Here is a 12,348-nt window from a genome sequence, read left to right on the forward strand (position 1 = left end):
CCAATTATCTTTAACAGATCTATAAATTTCATTTATTTTCAAACAAAAATATCCTTATAAGATTTTCATGGAACCTGAGAAATGTATTCTAAGACTCATTGTCAAATACACAAAGGTGAAGAATAGCTAAGACAATTTCATTTTGAAGTTTTAAGAAACGTGTCCCAGCAAATGTTAAGACTACTTACAAAGCTGTAGTAATTATGACAATGTGGTAGTGATATGGGAATCAACAAAAAAAATCAACATTACAGAATACAGAAACAGTCTTGTTCATACATGGACACTTGATATATGATACAGGTGGCCTTAAAAGTCAATAGAGGAAGGATGGACTCCTCAAACAGTGCTTTTGGGACAATGGTTATGTGATCATAGGAAAAAATGAGATTCATACCCCTTGCCATAAATTCAAAAACACATTCTAGGTCCTTTAAAATCCTAAAAGCAGAAATCATAATCCTCCTATGTGGAAATATACATAAATATGTTTAGGATTTCCAATCAGAGAAAATTCTCTAAAATAAAACATCAAAACCCAAACTATAAATAAAAAGATCAAAACTTTTAACATTAAAAATAAAATATTTCACTTATCAAAAGATATCATAAATAACGACTTCTACAAATGTATCTAGTAAATAAGTAAATAGTGTGAATGTATACAGTGATCTCAGTTCATGTACACTCATTAAAGTATTGCTTATAATAGCAGAAGAGCTTCCAGAGAAGCTTCCCAAACCACGAACAATTTGATAGGAGTCAAAAGGCTGGACCACCCATGTCCCTGTGATGCTGCCATCATTAATCAATCACTACCCTTCCCATCAGACATGTAAAAGAAGAGAAGGAAGATGCCTATAAAGGGATTTCTTTGAAGAGGGAATTTTCAGTGACTGGGTTGAAGATTCCTCTATACACTCTTCGAAACAAGAGAACCCCTGGGAAAACTTGGTGTGTGTCCTCTAGAATTTGAAGGACCTAGGAACTGGTGTCTGACTTGCACATGAGTCCAGCTGGACGGAGATGACTGGTGGCCAAATGACAAGAGAAAAGGCTTTGTTGGTGATTGCCTGAACTTGCAGAATTTGGTTGGCCGGTCCTGAATATCTGTATTTCTAGTTATGTTCTGAATTGTATCCCCTCAAAGTTTATATGTTGAAGTCCTAACCCCCAGTACCTGAGAATGTTACTCTACTTGGAGATAGGACCTTAAAAGAGATAAAATTACGTCATTAGGGTAGATCCTAACCCAATACGACTGATGTCCTTATAAGAGGACATTTAAACACAGACACACCCACAGGGAAAATCATGTGAAGACACTGAGAGAAGACTGCCACTTACAAGACAAGGACAGAGGCCTCAGAAAAAAATAACAACAACAAAAGAAAAGAAAAGAAAAGAAAAAGAAAAGAAAAGAAAAGAAAAGAAAAGAAAAGAAAAGAAAAGAAAAGAAAAGAAAAGAAAAGAAAAACTTGCTGACACCTCAGTCTCACACTTCTGGCCTCCAAAACTGTGAAGATACAAATTTCTGTTGTTAAATTTATATTCTGTGGTATTCTGTTATGGCAGCCCTAACAAACTAACACACTCATGGGCCAGAGGCAAGCTCCATGGAAGTGACCTGTTTAGGGTTTGTCTTAACAGAGATTCCACCCAAGAGGGTTGTTCTAGATGGATAATGGGACCAGAGCAGCAGGACTGGGAGGGGAGCAGGGAGTTAGTTATGAGCATCAGGAAAATTGACTTTGGGGCACCCCAGCAGTGCAGAATTTTCCAGTAATCCATATAAGGATCCCACAAGAGAAAAATGTAAGCTCACCATCTGCCATACACAGGGAACACCAATTCCAGATTATAACTGTAGAAGTTGAATGAAAATCTTTCTGTCCTCTTAACTCTCTTTCCTCCCCTAAGTTGCCAACCTTGGGGATCAGTGAAGATGAAAGTAGCAGACTGCTAAATAAGTGGAGAGAAAAACAGAGGCATCAACCCCAGCATCCTTTCTCATTATGGGTTGCCCCATCTGAAGTAAACCTGGTCTAGGGGATGGAGGAGCTTTGAATTTGGTGAAGATTGAAGCTGTGATACTAGAGTTGGTCAGACTTTCATAACTACCAATACAAAGCCATGGGAAACTAGAGAGTGACAGCCTAGGGATGAATCCAGAAGTGGGAAAGTATAACCTGCCTGAGAGAGTGAGCTAACGAGGGATGGTGAGAAAGGCTGAAGAGACTTCTTACTGCAACTGGGCAAGTCCATAGCTTTAATAAGTCAGTTACAGCAGACTAAATACCATAAATAATACCCAGTATTAATATGAGATGTATTACATAATTAATGATTCAAATCAACACCCCTTCCAGCTTAAACAACTACATAAAGTGGATCCTGAACAGTCTGCCTCCAAACTCTTTTCTTAATTCACACACTTTTTCATTCTTTATTCACCCAACTAATAGTTTTGGTGGATGTCCTCTGTGCTAGGCCCCGTGCTAAGCTCTGGCAATACAATGGTGAACAGAATGCATGCCCTCCTTGACCTCAAAATATTACAGTGAGGTGGGAGTTACTGTTACTACTTCACAAGTGATGCTGCATAAGATACAACGAGTCACTTACTCAGGCCTTGGAGACTGCAAGGAAGGCACACAGGCGGCTCTCAAATCCAGGACCAATAAAATCAGATTCTGCATCCTTTTCATTATTATACCTTGATTTTTATTCACCATGAAAATTGTTTTAACTGAACGTTAGCAGAGCCTTCCTACACGATAGTGCTGAAAGGTTGAAGACCTTTCTATGTTCTACACTAGGAATGACATATGGAACCTCAGGTACATAAACACTTCCAGGAACACAGTACCTTCATCTGCACAGAACAATGTCTACACTAAATCGCTACAGCTTCCTCAAATGCTACTTTTTAAAACCCTAACAACTAAATTGCAAAATTTGATAAATTGATACAAATAGTAAGACTAAAAAAATTAATTTTTAAGGTACCACTGTTGGGCCACAAATTTCATTAGAACAAAGGGAGGCAGTCATAATGGAAGTTACCATTCACAACATTCTATTAAAAATGAAAGTGCAAATTACATCAGGTTAAAATTTTGGAGGCAATGCGAAGATATATTATTATTTCCTTATAGCCCATTAAAAACACAAAATTACATTGGCTGCATCATTCTAACACTGTTAATGTTAAGATTATATTTTGCATTTATCCAGAATCTTACTGTGATTATTGTTGCCTCTGAAAATTTTCCTTTCAAACTCTAAATTCATTTTATTTGCATAGCTAAAACAGTTATTTATACAGGATAATAGAAGATCTTGCCTACCAAAGAGGAAAAATTTCAGCTGTTTATATAAACCCATTGTTACTCTCTGAAGCCTATAAAAGTGACACATTCAGTATTTATTGGAAGGTCTTATTATTAGAATGAATAGTTATACTTTGCTCCCATGATGATCTAAACATATTTTTAAAAAACAAAAAAGTGAACTATTTATGAAACTATTTTTTTTCCTTTCTTTCAACTCACCAGTCCTCTTCCTGCTACGTGAAATAAAGCTGATGGTACAACTATTAACTATTTAATACATAATACTGAATAAATTAGTAAATCAGTAGCACAGAAAGAGGATATACTCTAAGGCAGGCATCCCCAAACCCCAGGGTCAACGCGGGCTGTACTGGTCCATGGCCTGTTAGGAGACTGGCTGCACAGCAGAAGGTGAGTGGAGGGCAAGTGAACATTATTGCCTGAGCTCTGCCTCCTGTCAGAGCAGCTGTGGCATTAGATTCTCGTAGGAGCACAAACCCTATTGTGAACTGCACTGGCGCGAGGGATCCAGGTTGCACACTCCTTATGAGACTCCAACAATGCCTGATGATCTGAGGTGGAACAGTTTCATCCCATGCCACTCCCTGCAACCCCCCGCAGCTCATGGAAAAACTGCCTTCCACTAAACCCCTCCCTGGTGCCAAAAAGGTTGGAGACCACTGCTCTAAGGAATGTTGGTTCATTCTTCAACTTAGTATCAGTGCTTTAGTGAAATGCATTCAGCCTTTATATTATTCATTCATGCATCAATCCTTTAGTTCATTCAATAGTATTTACTAAATAGCAAAACAGTCTGCTTAGTCCTGGAAATATAAAGAATAAAATTTCCCTTGGCTTAAGCAGCTTACTTGTAAGGCAGAGAAATACAAAAACGCAATGTTGTCATTGCTTTAATACAAATACGTAGGTTCCAAAAGTAAATGTTACTAATGCTGCTTCTGTGAGTGAACACATTTAGAAAAGATGAAGGAGGAAATAACTAAACTTGCTCTCAGAAAAGGAGGAGAATTTAATATATGAGGAAAGCAGAAAGAACTCTAGAAAAAGAGAAGAGAGACTGCAGAGGCACGGTATTGTCAAATAGCAACCAGTGGTCAGAAATGAAACTTTGAACTTCTCTGAAGTTTACTTGGGCCTGGTGTATTAGTCTTCTCAGACTGCCATAACAAAATACCATAGGCTGATTGACTTCAATAACAAAAATTTATTAACTTACAGTCCTGGAGGCTAGAAGTCCCTAATCAAAGTGCCAACTGATTTGGTTCTTTATGAGATCTCTTTCTGGTTTGTAAACAGGAGCGTCCTCATATAGAAGAGAGAGAAAAAGATTTCTCTCTCTTTTTCTCTTCTTACAAGGCTACCAGTCCTATCAGATTAGGGCATCACTTACCCCTAATTATCTCCTAAAGGTCCTGTCTCCAACTACAGTCACGATGGGGTTCAGGGTGTCAACATAATGAGTTGTGTGGTGCCATAAACATTCAGTTCATAAGAGTACTAAATGAGTTCAGAGCAGCTGGGGTGGGAGAAAGGTTGTAGATGCTACAAGAGAAAACTGGGGGTGAGGGAGTGAAAGATTTAGATTCCACTTTTATTTGGCTAGATTTATCAATTAGATAGATTTGACATGGCTGAAAAGGCTTAGGGAAGAGGAAGGTCCCCTTAGAGGCATACATATAGGGTGGCAACATGGATATTAAGGAGCTATTAAGGAAGTAGAGTCAGTGGGACTAGATCAATCGCACATAGTTTGTAAGAAAGAGAGAGACAGTGAGGCTGGTTCTCAGGTTTCAAGTTTGGGAAATAGAGGGATCAGTGGTGATGCTTTTAAGTGAAGTAGCAAATGCCAGGCAGGAGCAGATCAGAGAGAGTCTGTGCGAATGAGTGAGAGAGAAAGAGTGTGTGTGCAAGAGTGTGTGAGTGTGTGTGAGAGAGAGAGAGAGAGGCTGAGCAAGTTTGAATATGATGAGTTTGAGCTATCTTTGGAATTTAATAGTTTCGAATATGTTGTAAACAACTGAAAATGCTACTTTGAGATCCCTAGGAAGAACCAAAAATGAAACTCTAGGGAATATTTAAAATATGATTAAAAAGAGAAACCTAAAGAAAGAAACTAATTTGGAGATCCTGGGAAGTAGAAAAAGACCCAGAGAAAAAGCTAGAATGAAGGCCAGTGGGAGCACAGTTTCAGGAATGTTATCTGTCTTGAATGCCCTAGAGATGTTACATAAAACACAGACAAAGAATAAGTCATTAACTTATTTAATTAGGAGATCTTTCCCAACTTTTATGGAGAGAAGTTTCAGCAGAATAATAGGGACAAGAATTTTTATGCAGGCAGAGTCTGGATGTATTTTATTCACCACCATATCCTCATTCCAAGCACAGTGCCCAGCACACGTGTATGTTCAATGAGTATTTATGAGAGTAAAGTTAATTAGAAACTGAGGAATGATTAGGAAAAAAAAGAGGAAATGGAGAATGTCCAAATACTGAAGCTGGCAGAAAAGAGGAAGACAGATTCATACTTAGAGAAAAAAGAACCAAAAAAAGATTTCTTTCTTTACTTTAAAAATTGATAGGAGGACCTTAATTACATTTATAGAAAATGAGAAAAAGCCATTGAAAATGGAGGAGAAACAAAATTAAGAGGCCAAGATGCCTAAAAGAACCTTCATCTGTATCTGTTCCAATCAGAAGATCAAGATATATATAAAAAAGTAAAAGTGATTTAGGAATTACCTGGCTATCAATAATTATAAACAAGAATAACTATAACAGCTAATATTTATTATGTGCTTGATAAGTGGGTTTTTTAAAATAATTAGATGTGTTGTTATGAGTTTTTTGATACTAACAACGTATCTTATTGTTAGATATGTTCTTATGAACTATGATCATTATTAGACTGTGTCATGAACTGAATGTTTATATCCCCACAAAACTCATATATTGACAATGAGACTGTGTTTGGAAACAGAACCTTTAGGAGATAATTAGGAGTAAATGATGTCCTAATCTAATAGGACTGGTAGCCTTGTAAGAAGATGAATTTTCCTGGCTATCAATGAGACAACAATAATTATAATAGCTAATATTTATTATGTGCTTGATAAGTGGGTTTTTTGATACTAACAACATATCTAATAATAATCTTGTTATTAGATATCACCCTGTTATTAGATATCATCTTAAAAGGTGATACTATTACATTTCCAGTTTGCAAAAAAAGAAACTGAAGCAAAGAGAAATTAGGTAACTGGTCAAAGGAAGCATGGCAAATAAGTAGCAAAGTTGGGTTTGAACCCAAGCTTACAGCTTCAATGTCTATGCCATTCATTGTGGCATTAAAGTACTCAGTCGGCTGGGCACGGGTGGCTCACGCCTGTAATCCCAACACTTTGGGAGGCTGAGGCGGGCAGATCACGAGGTCAGGAGATCGAGACCATACTGGCTAACACTACTAAAAATACAAAAAGAAATCACCAAGGCGCAGTGGCAGGCACCTGTAGTCCCGGCTACTCGGGAGGCTGAGGCAGGAGAATGGCATGAACCCAGGAGGTGGAGCTTGCAGTGAGCCGAGATGGTGCCACTGCACTCCAGCCTGGGCGACAGAGCGAGACCCCGTCTCTAAATAAATAAATGAAGTACTCAGTCAAGGACAATGTATTATTCAGCCTGCAAGTCCAGCAGGCAGGTGCTGTGTTACTCCAGTGGGAGGGGGAACCCCAGCAGAATGAAGTCTTTTCAGTGGGAAACACAAAATAAATTGACTTCAATACTAATCATAATTATCACTCCTTTGCAGATATGGTTTTAAAAGAACATTTATGTGTGTGTAAACACCTTTGAACAATGTGGGGATATTTAAAAAATATATATCATGCTTTTATGCCTCAAAATTGACAATAAATTCTGTTCATAACATCAGCAGGGCAGCTGAATTTTAGTTGATTTCAAAACACAAGTTTATCAGCTGAAAGTTTTAAAGATGTAGTTTTAAAAGAACATTTTATATGTATGTGAATACCTTTGAACAATGTGGAGATATTTTTAAAAATCATGCTTTTATGCCTCAAAATTGACAATAAATTATCTTCATAACATCAGCAGGGCAGCTGAATTTTAGTTGATTTCAAAACACAAGTTTATCAGCTGAAAGTTTGATCCTAACCATAGAAAGTATGACATGATCTGAAGATGGTCAGCATCCCTAGACTTATGACAAATGTATTTTTGGTATATAAAATTGGTCAGTGAGGTAAATTGAAGGGAACTTTGTCAAAACGCTAGTAACAACATATTAAACTGCTGTGTTTGATGTTTTCTTTATAACACTTCACTGCTTTGTAGAAATCCTCAACACTTTTCTATGAAACAGAAAGTAATGGAAAGAAGATGGCTTTTTAAAAAGTGGAAGTTGACTGGGTGCAGTGGCCCATGCCTGTAATCCCAACACTTTAGGAGGCCAAGGCAGGAGGTGTGCTTGAGGCCAGGAGTTCAAGATTAGGCCAGGCATCATAGTAAGATCCTCTATCTACAAAAAATTTAAAAATTACTCAGGTGTGACAGCACATGCCTGTAATCCCAACTACTCAGGAGGCTGAGGCGGGACAATCACTTGAGCCCAGGAGTTTGAGGTTGAAGTGAGTGTTGATTGTGCCACTGTACTCCAGCCTGGGCAACAGAGTGCGGCTCTGTCTTTAAAAAAAAAAAAAAAAAAAAAAAAACAGATAAGTTTAAGTTATTAGGTCCCTAGTCAGATTTGTTCCCTAGGAAATTTTACAAAGTTGTCGCACGTGTTTCAATAATGTTTTCTTTTTAATATAAAACACTGCGGTATACACCTGTGATGTCAGGGTGACTGCATATTTCCCACATCAACCAGGTTTAGGATAAAAGTATTCAATTAAAGTAACTAAACTTTACTGGCCTTACTAACCCTTTCCCTTGGTGACAGCATGACTTATGTAGATGAGTCTGAGAAAGGAAACTGAGCAAACTTAGCCATGACCTGCCTGTCTTGAAGTCCACCCGCCTGAAGAGAGTATATGTTCTGTTCTTCACAATCCATATCTGTGGCTCAGCTTCTTCATGGAGAAGAGGCCTGTCATTGTTCAGCACTGCCTGGAACTGGGTGGATAACTTGGTCTAATCTGGAAAGGATCTATTAGCAAGTCCCATTTGGCTCTCACAAGAAGTTATGACCTTCAGTACTAGCTTCATCGCAATAAAATTGATATATTCATTCCTATTTGCCTAATTCCCATATCTATCTCTGAAATGGTTATCAACTTGAATGAGAGAGAAGGGGGGCTATTTATTAGGTCTCTAGAACTCCATATTAAAAGTTGAGAGAAATGGGATTTGTGACAAAAGTGATGCTTCAACAGCAAACTTCAGCAAACCCAAGGGAATACTGGAGACATTTACAAGGAGTTAATTAATAGGTGTACATATGGTAGCAAAAACACTTGACAGAGTCTTGCGTTTGAATACATCACCCAGCAAATCCACTGTAAACAATGTTGATTTTGCTTTTAAAAAATATTTTCATGGAATTTAGTCTTATGTAAGACTTTGCACTGAATAGCCCTAAAGTAAATGGGCTCCTTCAAGAATTTAGACATCTGAAATTGTTTAGATGGAGGTAAGACTTTTAGGTCACTTTTAAAAAACATAACCTTCACACAATTTTCATTGTTCTTCATTCTCTCTCTTAGATCCTAAAAGTGTTTTCAGTTAGAATCCCAGACAACACCAGGCCCAGCACATCACGTGGGTTGCCAGGTTCTCTAAACAACCACAAATCCGATAGTTCACTTAGGACAAAAGTATGCTGCTTGGAACTTCCTATCCAGCTCAGATAAAGTAAGTAATGCCTTCCAAATACTAAGGTGACAGTACTGGTACCTTTCTTTTTTCTAAAGCATTTAACCCATGTATTTTTCAGGTCAAATAAATACTCTATCCTGGAAAGGAAAAATACAGCCCCATCTACACTATTTTCTTCCCGTACTTTTAGAGGCTATTTTAACGTGATTTAATTCTTATCTTTTTAGGATCTTTAATGTCTTCATCTTTATGGTGTTCTTCCTCTTTCCTCTGACTTCGATTATATGCAAGACTTCCCCTTAACAACCAGTCCTTGACTTTTCTGTCCCTCTAACTACTGTCTGTTCTCTCATTTTCCTTTCATTGCTCCAAATCTATTCCAAATTAGTTGTCCACATCCATAATTCCTTTTCATCTTATTTCTTAATAGGTTGTCAATATGTTATAGCTCTTTGTACAAGTAGATGGTTAATAGCTATTAATTATTAGGAGTTTTTTTTTTCTGTAATCCAGAAAAATGGGTGACTTAACATAATTTAGGCTAATAACATTTTTGAATAATCCTGCTATTTTCACAGTTTTCATTCCGGTCAATTTTCCTGGGATTTTCCCTTGAATTTTCTTTGAGTGGATTTTTTTCACTTTTTTTAAAGTAATTTAATACTACATCATCATCTTCTGCCTTACTAAGCTTTTTCAATTGTAACAGCACAGCAGCAAAAATGTTGGAAAAGGCATTTGAGATTCTTGAGTGAATAAAATTTATTCTTGAGCAAATAAAAAATAAATAGTAATTTAACATTAAAAATAACACCAATAAAAATTTAATAAATCTTATTGTTTAGACAATCTCTATAAAAATACTTGCATCTAAAATAGTATATGGCACAAAATAGGCACTCAATGAATAAATGTATATATTCATGCCTGACATATACAGAGGAAAGAGGAAGAACATCATAAAGATGAAGACATTAACGATCCTAAAAAGATAAGAAATAAATTAAATTAAATTAGCTTGACATTTAGCACACTGCTCAGCAAATGGGCTCAAAAAGTAGTCATATCCTCAATTTCTACATGTGTTTTGTATTTCCTAATGATAGAAATTCTTCATGGTTAAATCGAAAACTAAAAAAGGAAGAAAAAACTCAGTCACTTTTTATATTTATTATACCAAATATGACAATGTATTTTAAAGGAATAAAAAAGCACTGAAGGTATATGAGACACTTTCATCATCATCATTATTTTGCATCAAAAGAGACCAGGCTCCTGGGCACTGAGTAAACATGGCAACCAGACTGACCAACAAAGCTGGTACAGAGTTTCTCTCAATCTCCCACAGGGCCATTGGTTCATGAAGGAGGAACAGTGTTGTCTTCAGGCCACATCACAGTCTGATTACTGTCACTAAAATGAGTTTTTGGGGTGAGAGAATTTGTTGTCTAACAAAGAAACAATATTAGAAAATTGAGTAAGATCAGTAATTGAAATAAACCACGAGAAATGGAGGATTATGGCAGTTATCTCAATAATCCAGGCAAACAAATATTTTTGATTAAAAGTTCAGTATCTAAATGACCAGGATAAATTCTACTTAATCAGCACAGAAAAATATTCAAATTTTAGATCTATATATAAAAATAAAACCGAAGCTTTTATTTCCAAATTTTTATTTCCAAATAAGGTTAGATCATATTGAGGTGATTTAGAATATTTATGAAATTTACAATAATAATTATTCAAATAAATATTCCCTTATTCTTAAGAACTACTTGAACATGTTATGAGTAGTTATCAGTGTTGGTTAATAGCTGCTAGTTTTAAATATATCACAAATGCAATATTCATTCATTCTATAAGTATTCACAGAGCATCTCCTCTGTGCAAAATGCTGTGCTGGAGAGGAAGTAAACAGATGGATAAGACGTATAGTCTTGCCTTCCAATCAAATAGGAGAAGGAAGACAAGCACATAATTAAGTTTCATAGAAGAAAGAAATACATTAAATTTTCCAGATCAAAGAAGGGAGGATTTGTATTTTTCTCCATCATGACAGATGGAGAAGTGAGGGAGGCACCATGGGGAATTTAAAAATTCGATTTGTACAAGATTTTACTGGTAAGAATATGAACTTCCAAAAACCTGGAAAAGGACATTCTCAGCAAAGAACACAACACGAGCAAAGCAATGCTATGGTAGTAAACAAGACTGTGTGCTTACCAAAAATGGGTCATTTGTACTGGGAGAGAGAACTGCAGGGTGGTGGGAGGGAGGTAAGCTATGGAAGAAAAGTTCGGAGAGGTATACTGGGCCCATTGTAGAGTGCCTGGCATGGCAAACTTCTTATTTGGACATATTTAATGACAAGCTAGAAAACGTTGAACTTTTTTTATTTTTAAAAAATCAAGGTTCTCTTTCAAGTAGTGTTGCTAATTCTTGTGATTCACTGAACTAACAGTAAAATAATAACTACAATTTGAGAGCTACCATGTGCCAGCTACTGTGCTAAATATATTACATGATTTAATCCATTTAATCTTCACAAGGCTGAGACTATTATATGGCCTCATTTTTCACGCGAAGCTGCCTACTATGGCTTCCAGCGGGGTCCGGGTGAGCGCTGCTGGCTCGGCTAATGAAACTCCCGAAATACCGGACAACATGGGAGATTGACTTCGGGGCGTCTACCGCTTTGCCACTGATAAGAATGACTTCCGGAAGAACTTGATACTAAATTTGGGACTCTTTGCTGCGGGAGTTGGGCTGGCCAGGAACTTGAGTGACATTGACCTTATGGCACCTCAGCTAGGGGTGTAGCCAAATAGACAAATGGAATCCTGTGCTGAACCCGAATCTTCCAAAAAACAGCCTACGATCTGTGACCACCACAAGATGTGCCCTGATGGCAGCTGAAGTTTGATTCAGATGGGCACTTTTCTTCCCTCTCCCTGCCTACTTTCCTTTTGTTCCTTGAGTCCACGCAGAATTCCATTCTCTGGTCAGCAGACAGACTTAAGCCGAAGTATTGCCTCTGTTCTATAAAGTTCTGTACATAGTTCCCAAGCTTCTGCAGGGGGTGATCTTTGCCCTTGTCCTGAGAAATAACAGTGCTGTTTTAACAAACATTTGAACTAAATACCGCCCACACACA

General features: G+C 37.2%; 1 pseudogene; it reads left to right on the forward strand.

The window, feature by feature from the left end:
* The first annotated feature begins 11,789 nt into the window (after positions 1-11,789).
* On the forward strand, positions 11,790-12,014 carry LOC111552340 (annotated as a pseudogene).
* The last annotated feature ends 334 nt before the right edge of the window (positions 12,015-12,348 follow it).

Source organism: Piliocolobus tephrosceles, chromosome 3, assembly GCF_002776525.5.
Source record: "Piliocolobus tephrosceles isolate RC106 chromosome 3, ASM277652v3, whole genome shotgun sequence".
In the NCBI taxonomy this organism is placed as follows: domain Eukaryota; kingdom Metazoa; phylum Chordata; class Mammalia; order Primates; family Cercopithecidae; genus Piliocolobus; species Piliocolobus tephrosceles.